General features: G+C 54.0%; 1 long non-coding RNA gene across 2 annotated transcripts in view; it reads left to right on the top strand.

Moving 5' to 3' along the window:
* The first annotated feature begins 3,311 nt into the window (after nucleotides 1-3,311).
* LOC105000473 overlaps nucleotides 3,312-15,822 on the top strand; it is a 12,818-nt gene continuing 307 nt past the window's right edge. The window contains exons 1-3 of one of the 2 annotated variants that reach the window (XR_826749.1): nucleotides 3,312-3,636; nucleotides 5,996-6,110; nucleotides 7,754-8,001. This is a non-coding gene — a long non-coding RNA (uncharacterized LOC105000473). Of the gene's footprint in view, nucleotides 3,637-5,995; nucleotides 6,111-7,753; nucleotides 8,002-15,822 lie in introns of those variants that run through there. The other variant, XR_826750.1, reaches the window with a different exon arrangement.

Below are 15,822 nucleotides of genomic sequence, written 5' to 3'. Positions count from 1 at the left end.
GACAGGCTGAAACTCCAGTACTTTGGCCACCTCACGCGAAGAGTTGACTCATTGGAAAAGACTCTGATGCTGGGAGGGATTGGGGGCAGGAGGAGAAGGGGACGCCAGAGGATGAGATGGCTGGATGGCATCACTGACTCGATGGACGTGAGTCTGGGTAAACTCTGGGAGTTGGTGATGGACAGGGAGGCCTGGCATGCTGCGATTCATGGGGTCGCAAAGAGTCAGACACGACTGAGCGACTGAACTGAACTGAAATACACTGTTTCCCATAAAACTTCTACATCCTGGTTTTTAAAAAATTATGCAAGTTCAATATTCTTTACATCCTAAATGTATACTAAGGAGAAAACTGGTCAAATTAGTGATGGCAGGTACACACAGTGGAATACTATGCAGGCGAGGAAAAGAATACAAAGTTCTTTAGTAACAAAAGGAAAAGCTCTTCAAGAAACAGCAGTGAGGGACTTCCCTGGCAGCCCAGTGGTTGTGACTCCATGCTTCCACTGCAGGGGGCACAGGGTTCTATCCTTGGTCGGGCAACTAGAATCCTGCAAACCACATGGAGTGGCCAAAAAAAGAGAAAGAAGCAGCATTAAATTAAAAAGAATTGTGCATCCCTTAAATGTGGGCTGTGGCAGTGACTTCCTAGGATGGAAAGGGAGAGAAAAAGGAACCTGTCTCCCACATGCTCAAGAATTTGGGGGTGGGGGCGGGGGCAGGGCCCCATGGTCAGGCTGGGTGGTCACCTGAAGCGCTGGCAACCCTGCGCCATCTCCGGAGTCCCTTCGTGATGACCAGGGTCCAAGAGCCTAGTGGCTGGGGAGAAGGACAAGTGCAGTGAGCAGGACAGAGAGTGAAAGGCTCAGCACACGGGCACCAACATACATCTTCCAGGGATTCTTTCACTGTAAAATCCACAGCAAAGCGTCCTTGGCAAAATCACAGATCCGTCGGTAAATCCTGAAGCAAACGTGGTCACCATGTCAGACATCTGAGACTTTCACGGTGAGAGGACCGCCCACTGGGCTCAAGGGCCCCTAGACTCGCTCAGAGCCGGATCCGCCCCTTCTCACTGTGGCTCCTCCCTTTCTCACCGTGGCCCCGCCCCTTCTCACCATGGCCTCTCCCCCTTCACATCATGGCTCCTCCCCTTCTCACCATAGCTCCTCCCCCTATGCTCGGCTTAGGCTTCTCAGTAGTCGGAAACCCAGAGAAGCCTTGATGGCCTTGAGCAGTATGACGTTAGCCTCAGGAGACGAGTAAACAGAGGTGGTTGTTGAGGTATCCACTGCCGGACACACATGCTCAATCATGTCTTAAACTCCACAGACAGGTGAAATGCGCACATGAGTCACAGGATGGTCCTGGAGCCCCAGAAGGTCTCCAGGACCCTATGTCCGTGGGGTTTAGGACTACCCTAGGGAGGGACACCCCCAGCACCTGCCCTCTCAGGGGAGTGGGGTGGAGTAGAGATGTGGCTGAGCAGGGCCCCCTCCCTCAGATGGGCTACAGGGGGAACGTCTTTCTCTGTGGGGTTGGGGGGTGGGACTTCTGTCATGACCACAGTGTCCTTCCAAGCACAGTTGTGACTTTTTCCATCAGAGAGAGAGAGGCCTGGCTCCCACCCACCCCAGAGGAGGACACATCGTGGAGTGGCTTTGGGGAGTGGGCCCCTGAGTGGGCAGCAAAGGGAGTGACCAGTGACAGATGTGACCACGGTCTTGCCAGGAGAGACCAGGCAACCTGAGTCATTGCAGGCAGCCTCTTGAAGGACACAGCACCTGCCGAGGGTCCTTTCCTTATACCTCTCAGTGCTCTGAGGTCTCAAGGGACCTCAACTTGTCAGTGACCTGGTCAGGGAAGCGGGGCAGAGTCTTGAATGTCTGTGCCGGTGAGGACTGAGCACCACTGCAGTGAGCAGTGTCTTTTACTCTGCAACTTCCTCCTTCCTCATTTCATTCTCTTAAGCGATGACAGTGGTGACTTTTGCAGTTGCTTTATTTTTAATTTGGGGGGTGGGGTGGGGATCAGGCAAGACTAAGTCAGTTTGATCAGTCCTCAGACTTGGGGGAGATCCTTAACTGGTCCCTGAAATTCAGAGCTAAAATGTTGGTTTGCTAGATTCTGGTTGAAGCTTGTTCTCCTTGAGGAGCCAGATCTTGTGCAGCTGTGAAATAGACCAAGTTATGAATCACACAACATAAGTATCCGAAAACCACAAACAGGCTATTTCCATAGACGCCCAGGCATCCATCAGAACGCACAGCATCACTTAGAGGAGAACAGGCCCTGGGAAGCCGGCCACCTCGGATGAGGCCAGAGCCCTCCACTCTCTTCACAAACACTCCAAACAGTAAATCTCACTGTGGTGTGAGATGAAGTGGGATAAGCTCCAACCTTCTGTGTGAACTACGAAACCCAAGCTAGCTGGTGTGGGTGGTGGCAGTTGTCCCTGGTCCTGACCTCTGACCCTCACTGCCACCTGCTTTGAGCTCCAGGAGGTGAATTCTCAGTGACTGTCCATGGCAAGGGGTATAGTTAAAGGGACTGATGGCTGTCAGCTTATTACAGAAACCTTGGGTCAGAGGTGGCAGTAAGCCCAGCTGAACCGTGGAGCCCTGAGCTGGCCCAACCTCGCCAAACGCTTCACCACCTTCCCCCAGTTTCTTGTCTATGAAACAGGGACAAGGAGCTGTTTTGAGGAGGAGACCCCACCTGGCCACACCGCCCAGGCCTGGCTGCCTCCACAGCTGTGGGGCTGTCATACTGGACAGCCAGCAGCACCAGTGTCCAGCAGCACCCAGGGCTCAGAGCAGGAGCCTAGGGGTGTTTGCACGGGAGCAGATGGACAAGACAACCTAGGGATGAGCCCCAAGATGCTGCCTTAACAGGAAGTTTTGCTCACCGCCCACGAGGGGCTGATCCTCCTACCAAACTCACAGGGAAATAGAGCTTCCGGCAGGCACCTGAGCCCCGCTGCCCGAGTGGAAGGACGGAGACCAGACCTGAGTAGCCCACCCAGGGTTCCCTACCCTCCCCACTCAAGCTCCACTGCAGGGACCCTCCTCCCCGGGCCAGGTCAGGCTGGGCTCCACCTGCTGTAGGAGCCGTGTCTGAGGGCGCGGGACTGTCTCTCCTGGCAGCCCATCCCCACCCCACGCAGATGTTTCCTGCTGATGCTGCACATTTCTGCTTTAATGCGAGGCCTGCCCAGCACTGAGCACGTGGTGGAAATATGCCGACACAGCCATTTATCTCCCTGTGTTGCAATTCACCCTCTCGGGGCAAAGTTCCAGCTGATGCCTCCAGAGGCGCCGAGGCTGAGCTAGAATCTCGGTTCTCCAAGGACCCAGGCGGCCAGGAACCCAGGGCGCGGCAGGAAAAGTGGTTGGGAGTGACGCATCGTGGGCCAGGGGAGCCGTCTGACCACAGCCGCTCAGAGGATGTGAGACATGAGGGCACTGCAATAGCCCCACGCCTGCAACAGGGGGACGAGCATGGCTGGCCCTGCGGGGGCCACTGCCCCCACGCAGGTGGGAAGCAGCTAAAGGACCTGTCCCAGAGCCCTCGGGCTGCTGCTTCATCCTGAAGACTTGGAAGGTGGCGGCAGTTGCCCCCTGGGTATTGCCAGAGGTGAGAGTGTGTGGAACAGATCTCAGAGCCAGAGGAGGAAACTGCCACCATGGGGGCGGGGCCCCAGCGGGCAGGTTCCCCTGAGTCTGACCCCTAGGGTGGCATCCGGGTGACGCTCTTCTTCCTTGGGCTTCTCAGAACTTAGCCCTACACGCCACCACCAGCCCTGGGCCAGCCCTATTTGCTCTGCCTTGTTCACCAACTTGACTTCAGTCAGCTGATCTGCACCCTTGGTCTTGATCAAGCCCACAGATGGTGGTACACTTGCCAAGCCTCTGCCAGGGGCTCCACATCCCCCCCACCTGACACCCAAGGTCTCTCTAGGATCCTACCCCTCCCCTTGGATGGCAGGCTGCTCCTTTTGCAGCCTTGGCCTTGGATGTCCAACTCCTTGACTGGACTGCTCTTCACCCCCACCCACCCCTATCTCCAGTCACTTCCTCAGTGAGACCCGCCCCACAACTTAAATCGTAACGCCCCCTACACCTAGCCTCCCTCCCCCTTGAATTAATACACGGTGCAGCATTCTCACTTATCCGCCTCACAAACACGCACAGCAAAGCCAGTCTGTAAGCTCCATGGGGGCATTGATTTTTAAAGTTTTTACTATGGAAAATTTCAAACATAAATGCAAAAGTAGACAAAAACAGTATGATGAGCCCAACGTCCCGTTACCTAGTTTCAGCAACGCTCAACCCTTGGCCTGTCTTATTCCGTCTCTGCCCCACCTTCGCATGTACCACATTTGCCTGTAAATGCTGCCAAAATAGATGCACTTTTAAAGAATTTAACCACACTACCATTATCACCTAAAAATTTAGTAGTCTTGAAACCAAATAAACGGCCCATGTCCAGAATTCCCCAGTTGTCTCATTTCATACAGCTGTTGTTTTTAAACATCAGAATCCAGAGTCTAAAAAAGGCAATGTGTTAATACACCCCAAGCCTTATGAATAACACTCTCCTTCGTTTTAATTTCTTGTTGAAGCAATTTCTTGTTGCTTGCCCTGTAGAATGTACCACATCCTGGCTCCAGAGGGCTGGGTCTCCAGGTTGCCTGGCTATCCTTCTGTGCCAATATTTCCTGCAAGCCTGTAATGGACACAGAGATTGCTCCACGTCAGGTTCGCTTTCAGAGAAGGCAATGGCACCCCACTCCAGTACACTTGCCTGGAAAATCCCATGGACAGAGGAGCCTAGTGGGCTGCAGTCCATGGGGTCGCTGAGGGTCAGACAGGACTGAGTGACTTCACTTTCCCTTTTCACTTTCATTCCTTGGAGAAGGAAATGGAACCCACTGCAGTGTTCTTGCCTGGAGAATCCCAGGAACGGGGGAGCCTGGTGGGCTGCCATCTATGGGGTTGCACAGAGTCGGACACGACTGAAGTGACTTAGCAGCAGCAGTAGGAGCAGGTTCGCTTTTCAGCAAGAGCACATCCTCACTGGGCTTCCCGGCATGTCTCCTGGGGGCTTCCTCAAGGATGTTGCCCTTGACCAAGGGTCCAGGGCTGTCCAAGGCTGCTTTTACCTTCCCTACCTCCCTGTATCTGTCAGCTGGGTGTTTCTCTAAGAACCTTCTTGACTGTGTGGTTACTGTTCATTCAGGAAAAGCAGGATAAATGACTGCTGCTTTCCTTTCTTTACCCATTTTTTTGAGTAACGAGTTGGTTTCCGGCATTTCCCAAAGGTTACTGAGAGCTCCTTATGTTTTTTTTCCCCCTCCAAGTTTTCATTATTTTCTGGATAGCCGTGGACTCATGCATTGGAATTTATTTATCGCGTTTCAACCCATTTTAGTCACTATACTTCCTGATGCTTTCCTGTCCCGCCTGTGGCCAGGGGGGGTCCCTTCCCATCAGCTGCATGTCATTGGACAAGAGTCAGGATGGCCCAGGCTCACGTGGGCGCCCAACCCCGGCAGCCCAGGCCCCAAAGAAGGAAAAGGGCAAGAGTGGGCTGTGGCCCCGAGGGGACGAGCACACGTGAGAACCTCGTTTCCAGACAAAGCCCCGTGCTCCTGCAGGAGCTTGCGAGGGGCTCCTGCAATGCTCTTTTTTCTGGAGGTAATAATGCTTGCTCTCAGCCCCTCAAAGCTCCCCTCTCCCTTTTCAACCTGCTGTGACGGCCCCTGTCCTGTTTTCCTGGTTGTGACAGGGTTTTTGGCTCCAAGGGCTCCACAGCTTCCCAGCCCGGATCCCAAGGCCCGCAAACCACCCTCAACACCTGCGCCAGACCGCACGCTCCACGCTCCGTACTTCTGAGCTGCCGAAATGTTTCTAAAAACCAAACAAAACCAGACACTGGCCCTGGTGCTGCCTCCTTGATGCCATCCTGATGTGTCAATTCACTCCTCCCGCAGGTGCCATGGTTTCAGTCACAGGGGTGCCTACCCTCCTCCGCCACGTCCCCCCTACCTCCAGATTCCCATCACACTGTCAGCCTCCAAGTCCTGTCCCAGGGACCCTCCTCCACAGGTATGTTGGGCATGCATCTGAGTGGACCCCTCGCCTCCTGTCTGGGCCCCCTCCTCCTCCATCAATTCCTCCACCGTGTCTTCCTGGTTTGGGAGTTGCCTCGGTCACCACCATCGCCACCATCACTCAATCCAAGCCATGCGCTTCACTCCATCAGTCCACAGACCTCTGGGCCGCCAGCCCCACTCCCATCCCCTCTTCCCAAATAAAGCAAAAACAATTCGCATCTCCTTCCAGCACCACCTTTGACAGGACACATTGCCGTCCGCAAGCAGTTTTCCCCATTTCGCTTGTGGGAAGGACGTACCCATTCAGAAAGCAGACCTTTCTGCCTCCTCTTTTAAATCCAAAATAATCTAAGAAAAGAGCTGGGCTCCAAGGAATAGTTTCCTAGCACCCTTATCGTTGATGGTTAAGCAAAATGCTCCAACACACACGTGTGCTCCCTTACCTGCTGGCTGGTGAGAAAAGCCCGAAGCTGTCTTTTGTGCAGAAGCAGGCTCTCCGCTCCCTCAAAGTGAGGCTGTATCAGGTGAGGCTCATTCCCTACAGACACGGGCCCCATTTGGCACTTGGGTGGGATCATTTACCTGCGGATGTGAGCACTACTCTGGTGAGGCTGTTCACCTGCAGCACAGGGTCCCCCCTCAGCACTTGGCATGGCTTCGTGGCATCTAGGTCCCACCTTTCTGTCTGGAGCGGCCCATCTACTTGGATTCTTGCCCTGCGTGTTCCTCTTCCCCTTCTCCTTTCCCTTGACATCTGCCTCTCCTTCTTTGTCAAACAGCTTCATTGAGAGAGAGCTCACACACCATACAACCCGCCGTCTGAAGTGTACAATTCAGTGAGTGGTCTTCAGCCCATTCACAAGGTTGTGCAACCAGCACCTAATTTCAGCACATTTTCATCACACACCAGAGACCCCACACCAGCAGTGGTCACTCTCAGTCTCCCCCTCGCAGCCCCTGGCAAACACTCATCTCTTTCTTTCAGTGGATTTGCTTTTTCTGGATGTTTCACATAAATGGAATTGTGGCTCTTTTTCACTGAGCATCACGTTGTCAGGGGTCACGCACGTTGCAGTCTGGTTGGCAGTTCATTCCTTTTCTGTGGCTGAATAACTGTCCACCATGTGGACAGACCATATTTTGTTTACCTGTTTGTCCACTGATGGACATTTGGATTATGTTGTTATTCCTAGTGGCTTCCCAGATGGCACCGTGGTAAAGAATCTACCTGCCAGTGCAGGAGACGCAGGTTCTATCCCTGGGTTGGGAAGATCCCCTGAAGGAGGGCATGGCAACCCACTCTACTGTTCTTGTCCAGAGAATCCCATGGACAGAGGAGCCTGGAGGGCTACAGTCGCAGAGTCAGACGTGACTGAAGCAACTGAGCACACACACATACGTTACTCCTGACAACACTTTGGGATTAATATGAATAATGTCATGTACAAGGTTTTGTGTGGATGTAGGTTTTCATTTCTTACAGGCTTACTCCTAGGAGTGGAATTGTTGGTACCATGGTCACTCCATCTGACACTTTGAGGAGTTGCCAGACTATCTCCCACGGCAGTGACCAGGGCTCCCGTTTCCCTGGCTCCTCCCTCACCAGCGCCTGTTATCCTCTGTCTTTGTTTGTAGCCAGCAGACTGGTGAGGACCTGCGTCCACTCCATGCTGCTCTCAGAGGCTCCCTCTGCACTACCCAGCTGTGCTCAGCCTCCCGAGCCCAGGCCTCCACCTTGGGGAAGCCAGAGCCTCCTTGCCTCTCCGCCTCCCCATGGACCTGCCCCTCTGCTTCCACTGGGGCCTCAGGATGCTCCTTTCTGCTGCCTGTCCTGTGACCCCTGCCCCACATAGCAAACTTTTCCACTTTTCTTTGTTAAAATAATTAAGCATGAATATTAAGAACATGTTTTTATGTCAAGTGCGCTGTAATGACAGTTGATCGGGGGGGAAGGCTTAGCGCTCCTCTGAATCCCAAGCTTCACAAACCTGGTCTCCCAGCACCACTGGGGACTGAGGACAGGCCTGGGAAGGATCACCTTGGGTCCAGAACGTTCTCCCCGTCCGGCTCTTGCTGTCCCGATGGCTTCTCCTGCTCTTTCCTGGTTCCTCATCTTGATGTTCCTTGTACCTCCCACACCTCCCCATTTCCAACAGGACAAAACCCAAACCTGTTGCTACAGGGCTTCATGATGGCTCAGGTGTAAAGAACCTACCTGCCAATGCAGGCGACCCCGAAGACATGGGCTTGATCCTTGGGTCAGGGAGATGCCCTGTAGGAGGAAATGGCAACCCACTCCATTACTCTTGCCTGGGAAATCCCATGAACAGAGGAGCCTGGCGGGCTATAGTCCAAAAGATCGAAAAGAGTCGGCCGTGACTGAACGGCTAAGCGTACATGCTGCAGAACAAGAATTAGTGACTTAAAACACTAAGAAGCACTTACTAGCCTCATAGATTCTATGGATCAGGAATTTGGAAGCCACAAAGCTGTGTTGCTTTGTGGTCTCAGCCCATCTCACCTGAAGACTTGACTCGGGCTGGTGGTTCCCCTGCCACGGTAGCCCTTCTCATGGCTGGCGGCTGTTGCTGGTTGTTGGTGGAGGCCCATTCCCCTAGGACAAGCCTCAGGCTGCTAGAACGTCCTCTGACCATGGCAGCTGGCTTCCCCCAGAGTGTATGTTCCTTGGGAGAGCGGCCCTTCCTCTGGCCAAGCCCCAGAGAGCACACAGCATCCCATCCTCCACTTTCTGCTGACTGGTATCAGACCATGAAGTCCAGCTTGCACTCAGGGGCAAGGGATTGGTCCCCACCTTCTTCACAGAGTAATGTCAAAAACTTGAAGGTGTTTCCACAACCATCATGCCGACATCCAAGGCCCCACAGCTGGTCCCGCTGCTTAAGGAGATTCACAAGAAATACAGGCTAAGGTTTCTGACAAGTCCTCGCTTGATTTTTGTTCAATTCCAAGGTCTCTAAGGAAGGACAGGCAGGACTGGGGTGGGGCTTGTGTGGGCCAGCACTCCCCAGCCTCCACGGGAGATGGTGCCCACCCTTGGGAGTGAGCGGGCACTGCCCCCTAGCCAGTGCTGCCTCCAGTCAGCACAGGGTCCAGTGAGAGCTGGGGTCGGCGTTCGTTCTGTTTGCCCTTCTTGGCCTTTTCTCAGGCTTGGTGCCTCCTTTTTTTCATGTTTGATCAACAGTCCTCCGCTCCCATCACAATTTTCTCAGTGTTTGCCCACCAGGGCTGCCTGTCAGCTGTAAGAGGGCCCATAAAGCCACCCAGCGCTGCAAGGCCATAGTCGTCCAGGGGCCCTGGCTGCCCCCACACATATTCTTCACCTGCCTTTAATTTACTTTTGACACTGGGGGTCTGAAGTCTCCGGCCCCAGAGGCCCCTCGGGTCCCCAGCTCCACAGCAACCCCACATGGGTCCCTGAGCTAACAAGAGCTCCAGAGTGGCATTGGGAGGGCCCGCTACCATGGAGACAGCCGGCAGTCACCCAGATACTGCGACGGCCAGCCGCACCCTGGGTTGGCCGAGGGAGTCATCTAGAAATATCCTGCTCATCTTGTTTGCACCGAAACTCTGCAGTCAAAGCTCTGCCCCTGAGCTAAACCCCCACAGCGTCACACAGAAGGTCTGAACCAAGCCCCTTGCCCATCTCTGCAGCCAGAAGGCCTCCAAGGCAGGCCCCTCCCAGTCCCTGACATGCCCTGAGCTTGGAAGGACCCACAGAGTTTCAGGAAGGGGAGGGCTCAGGGCAGCGTGGACCCTGGATGGCAGGGCGACGTCCTGAGGGCTGGGACAGGAACCCACTGTGTCCTGTCACCCCTGACCCATCTCTCTTCAGACCCCACCATGGAGAGACGCATGCCCTCCCCTTGCCAGCCTGGCTGCCCCCACCCCTGGGCCACAGTGCCCCTGAGGATGGCACCCTTCTGTCCACATCAAGGCCCCTCAACCCCCTCCCCTCCCAGCAAAAACACCTTCACACAGGAGTGAAAGTGGAAACAAGGAAGCAAAGGGAGCTGTGTGATGAAAGCCCACTCTATGCCCACCTTCTCTGCTCCCTGAGGAGCCCAGAGAGGCCAAGCAACTGGCCTAAAGTTGAACAGCCTTGAGTGGCAGCCCTGATGTGAGCTGAGAACCTGCCTTTCTGACTCACTCTCCCCAAGGAGAACATTTAAGGAAGACAGATGCCTGCCTTAAAGGGACAAAACAGAGGACAGTCACCCACTGGAGTGCGAGCACGCTGCTGTCCTTGCGGCTCCAAGATTCCAGGACAGGCTGATTCTTTGAGTCACACAGGACAGACACCAGCAGCCTCTGTGGTGCAGTGCTCAGCTCTGCTCAGGGTTGGAGGCAGCCCCCCCTCCACCTCCTGCCCCAAGATGCCGTTGAGAATGAATGAGAGCTAGCTGCATCTCAGGGAGCACCCCACTGGACAGCAGGCACTGGATGTAAAGCTTCCAGGGTCCTTGTGTGTCCGGGTTTTACTGTTGACAGTGGAGCGTGGGAGGCATGCCAGACCTGCTCACCCTTGAACTTCCAGCAAGTTCACAACACAGCTCATGACCCCGGGTGTGTGTGTTGTGGTGGGGTGGGGGTGGGGGTGGGGTGGAACGGAACTGCCCAAGCTGAAAAGACTTTCTCCAACACTTTCACACACCTCCCCATGTTTAATGTCACTGTACAAATACTGGACAGGGACTTGGGACTAGGACCACCCAGCCCTGAACAAAGATTCAGAAAAATTCACAGAAAACGCAGACCCCTGATTTTGCCTCCACCATCCAGGCTTCTTCCTGCACTCAAGCCTAGACTGCTCAGATTCAAATGGCATCTGATCGGCGCCCCCACGCCACCCCCGCAGCCCCAGAAAGTCTGCCTTGCCTCAAACTCCCAACATGATAGGGCTTGAGGAAGATTGACAGGAAGGCAGACCAATGCCGCCCCACCCTCAATGAGGCACACCCCTCTCCTCCCTTCCTGCCCATCTCAGATTTCTTGGGGAGAAAACGGTGGAAATGTCTAGAGATAATTCCTGTGAGGCTTTTGGTTTTGCGGGAGGCATTGGTTTGTGGGGTGAACTCTTCTCTTTTGCTGTCTCTCCCTCCTCCTCATCCTCTTTGTGAACCACAATACAAAAGAAACATGATTTTTCGGAAGACTGGAATTCACAATGGCACACAGTATTGCCTACAAGACCCTTTCGCAGCTTCCTATCGAAGCCAACCCTTGGCCAGCATGTGTATGTCTGGGGTGAAGGGGGGCTGAGCATGGAGCCTGGCGCTCAGGACCGAGGCGCTCGCTGCCACCGGGAAATCTTCGCGGCTCATATCGTCAACACCTGTCACTCAGGACTGTTGGAGTGTGATGTCACTCTCCCCGACCCTCACCACCTGCTTCTCTCCAAATGGATGGCACTCTCCTCCCATGATGGTCATGGAGACCCCCGGGCTCCTCATGGGTGATGGTCTGGAGGAGGCGGAGGAGGAAAGTCCTTGCAGAGCCACCTGGGTCCTCAGCCCAGGGCAGTGCTGTGTGTAGCGCGGGGTAGGGGGGTGGTGGTTGTCGACCCACAAAACACGGATGGAATCACTGGTGTGCCTGAACTACACAGGCACTGAGAGGTGTGTTCTTTACCAGAAACGAGAGGAGTTCTTGAGCATTGTCCTATAAGTGATACAGTTGATCGGTTGTTCAGTTCAGTTCAGTTGCATCGGTTGTTAAACATCTAAAAAGCGGTCTGCTGGGTGTTAGGGACCCATGGTGTTTGGACCCTGAGTCTCCAGCCTCCAGCTTAGCCAGGACACAAGCCCAACCTGCTTGGTCTCAGGCCAGCGGCCAGAGGACAGGGGTGTCTGTCCGACTCATCGGCTTGCAGTTTGCTAAGCTGCACCCTGCTGCTCGTTTCAGACATGAAACCCTGTTCACGGGGAGGGCTGTGCAACCCTGAGGAGAAGAGGGAGCTGGAGGAATATCTAGTCTTCAAGCTGCAGTATTTCTCATCCCGTTGGACGTGACTGGGACTCCCCAGACTCTTCTAGAACTCTGCAGAAGGCTCCATACAAACCAGAGCGGTGTTGATTATCACCCTATGCTTATCGTTTGGGTCGTGTCCAGGTTCTTGTCACTTCGCAGCTAATTACAGGGCAATGAAATGGTGCTGGCTGTACTTTGAATTTGCAAGCTCAGAGCCAAAGTCCTGATTCCTCTTGTGTCCCTGGCCTGCAGCAGGACATGGTGCCAGCAAGAGGAAGAAGCTGCAGGGCCTGGCTTTTTAGCCCAAACAGCCAAGGCTCTCAAAGGTAGGGACACGTGGTGACCCATCCCCTAAAAGGGAACCCAAGGGAATCCGACATCAAAAAGAATTCCTCCCTCTGGAATGCTGGGCAGCAGGGGGCTGTCATGACCTAAGCTGACCCTAGGCTTTGGAAGTGACTCAGGCTCAGCCGCCAGCCCTAACCCACAGGGTCCCTGCCACTTTCCAGGATTGACTACTTTTCCCCGTCTCTCCTGAAGACCTTGGCTGCAGCCCTGGTCCACCTGGCCCTCCTATGAATCCCACTCCACACCCTTGAGATTTAATCATGTCTGATCGGGGGACACATTCTGAATGATTTCCCTGGACTGCCATTTTACTCCCAGAACTTTAAACTCTGTGTGTGCCTCTCACAACCAATCAGCTCTATTTGTGTGAGGGCCGTGCCTAAGACACAGCACTGGCACAGCTTAAAATCTCAGAAAATGAACGCAGATGAACAAACATGCTTTAGTTATTCTTAATATACTTACTCATGAAAACAATATTGCATAAACTTTTAGAAATAAGACAGATAGTTTTAAACCTAGAATATTTTTACAATGGGGTTTCCCAGGTGGTGCAGTGGTAAAGAATCCACCTGCCAATGCAGGAGACTCAAGAGACGTGGGTTTGATCCCTGGGTCTGGAAGATACCCTGGACTAGGAAATGGCAACCCATTCCAGTATTCTTGCCTGGAAAATTCCACAGACAGAAGAGCCTGGTGGGCTACAGTCCATGGGTCCCAAAGTTGGATATGATTGAGTACACACACACACACACACACACACACACACACGTGCGTGCATACACATATTTTATAGGCGACATCTAATCCGAGTTCCAAACCTTTCTCGTTGCTTTGGCTCCTCCTTTTCCTATCCTGGCCCTACCTCCTCCCATCCTGGCTCCACTTCTTCCCAAGCACCCAAGTGCCATTGGGAGGGTCAGTGCTGGAGGGGAAGGGGCACATTCCAAGGTCACACCCTGAATCTGAGATTCTTTCTTGTTCGGTCGCTCAGCTGTGTCTGACTCTTTTCCACCCCATGGACTGCAACCTGCCAGGCTTCTCTGTCTTTCACTGTCTCCCCAAGTTTGCTCAACCTCATGTCCTTTGAATCGATGATGTCATCCAGCCATCTCATCCTCTGTCTCCCCAGTCTCCTCCTGCCCTTAATCTTTCCCAGAATCAGTTTCTCTCTAGTTTCCAGTAAACAAAGGTGTGCAGCCCTGGAGGACTTTGGGCCTCTGGCCTCAGGGAATTCTCAAACAGCTTTTTTTTCTTTCAATTAAGGTAAAAATCCACATAGAAAATTATTGAGTCCTTTCACAATGTTGTGAAACCATCACCTCTATCTAGTTTCAGAATATTGTCATCACCCCAAAAGGACATCTTGTACCCGTTAGCAGTCACTCCCCATCCTCAGCTTTATGCAGCCACCAATCTGCCTTCTGTCTGTAGGTCTGACTGCTCTGGATGCTTCGTATCAATGGGATCATAAAAGGTACAACACGTGGCCACATGTCAGCAGCGGGTTCCCCAGGTTCCTTGTGCTGTAGCGCGTACCGGTGGGCCCTTCCTTCTCAGGACTGAACAGTGCTCCATTGTGCCCACCCGCTTGGCCCTTTCTGAGTTTCTGGCCCACAGGCTGCTGGGTTGTCCAAATTAGGGAGTGTCCAGAGGGACCCTGTAGGAGCTGGGCGGGCAGGGAGTGTCTGACCATGAGCATCAGGGCATTGGATGTCCAATCGTTTTCCTGTGCAGCCACTGACTACTCTGGAGGAATGTGATCCATCTAGAGAAAGGGGAACTGGTATCCAGTTCTCAGGACTGACATTATGGGGATGGCCAATACTCGGCAGGAGAACAAATGGACCAGAACCTGTCCATGCTCAGCCCCAAATAAAGGACAAAATTGTACACTTAGTTTGTCTATGTAGGAAAAACGGGCTTCCCTCGTATCTGTCGGTGAAGAATCTGTCTACAATGCAGGAGACCTGGGTTCAGTTCCTGGGTCGGGAAGATTCCCTGGAGAAGGAAATGGAAACCCACTCCATATTCTTGCCTGAAGAATCAACCTGACAGAGGAGCCTGTCAGGCTACAGTCCATGGGGTTGCAAGAGTCGGACAGGACTTAGCGACTAAACCACCATGTAGGAAAAACAGTAGAGCAAAAGCTTCCTAAAATACACACACAGACACGAGAGAGAGAAAACCAATGTGGAGGCCCTTCTAGATCAGACGGTGATCTACAAGAGGGATTCCTGCCCCCCATGCCTGTCGGTTGGTACGTCTCTAGCTGCACGAGAGGAGGGAGATGGAGAATGTGTTTGCCTCCCTGAAGGCGACAACACACACCCAGGCCGCACACCCTTCCTGGTCACCTGCCCAGGGAGCCCCTTGCCGGGACCACGTGCCTCAGCTCTGGGGTTTTCACCCACTCCCTGAAAGCCCCATGAGGTTCCTGGGTCTTAAAGAGATGCATGCCAGCCCAGACCAGCCCCCATCATGAGAAACAGGCAGCACCTTCTTGCAGAGAATGAATCTCCATCTGTTTCACCTCCAACCAGCTTCTCCCTCTCAGCCAGCCTTGGACACCCAGCAGGCGTCCGTCGTGCAGGCCCCTGCTGCCCATGGAGGGGGAGTTGTATTTGAAGTTGCCCTGAGCCAGATGAATAAGCTTTTCATGGTCCCCCCCACCCACGCTGGACTCAGCCAGAATGTCAAATGGTAATTAGCAGCAGACCCGGCTCTGTCCCAGGCGATATTATCATCAGACTTCTTGGGTTTCAAAGTGAGCAGCCGACATGAAACGGTAGGCGGACTGGTCTCCAAGACGGGCCTGGTGGGGCCTGAGAAGTCTTGGAACCAGGACAGGGAGGCAGTCCCCCCACCTGTGGAGCAGGCCTGAGGGTCTGCATGGATGACAGTGGCCAGTGTGATGCCCTTGAGCTCTCAACGCCTGCATTCCTGGGGCCCTGCACACTGTGCCCCCCACCCCTTGACCTTTGGCCCTGAGGTCACAGAGATCAGCCACCATGGCCTCTCGGGCTGGCCAGTGAGCGGGACTCCCTGGGTACACTCTCTGATCCTAGCCTTCTTGAAGGTGGTGGGGGACAGGCTGGTGTCCACACAGATGGGCTGTGACCAGGAAGGGGAAAAGACTCTGCAGGAGAGAGAGGGGCTGGGGAGAGGAGGGTCTGGCCTACCGTGAGGCGAAGCCTCCTCTTTCCTTCTAGAACCTTCTCTGTACCAGGAAAGGGCTTTGTATCTTAGAATGCAGTGAACTTCCCGGTGTTCAGGGACAGCAACAAACTCCATGCCCTCAATGGGCCTGGAGCAGTAGGACCTCAGGAGCCCCCTGCCCTGTGAGCCAGTGGCTAGGGCCTGGGGGG

Source organism: Bison bison, unplaced genomic scaffold (assembly GCF_000754665.1).
Source record: "Bison bison bison isolate TAMUID 2011002044 unplaced genomic scaffold, Bison_UMD1.0 scf7180017864371, whole genome shotgun sequence".
NCBI lineage: Eukaryota > Metazoa > Chordata > Mammalia > Artiodactyla > Bovidae > Bison > Bison bison.
The sequence above is the reverse complement of the archived record's forward strand: the minus strand, read 5'-3'. Positions and strand labels throughout refer to the sequence as shown.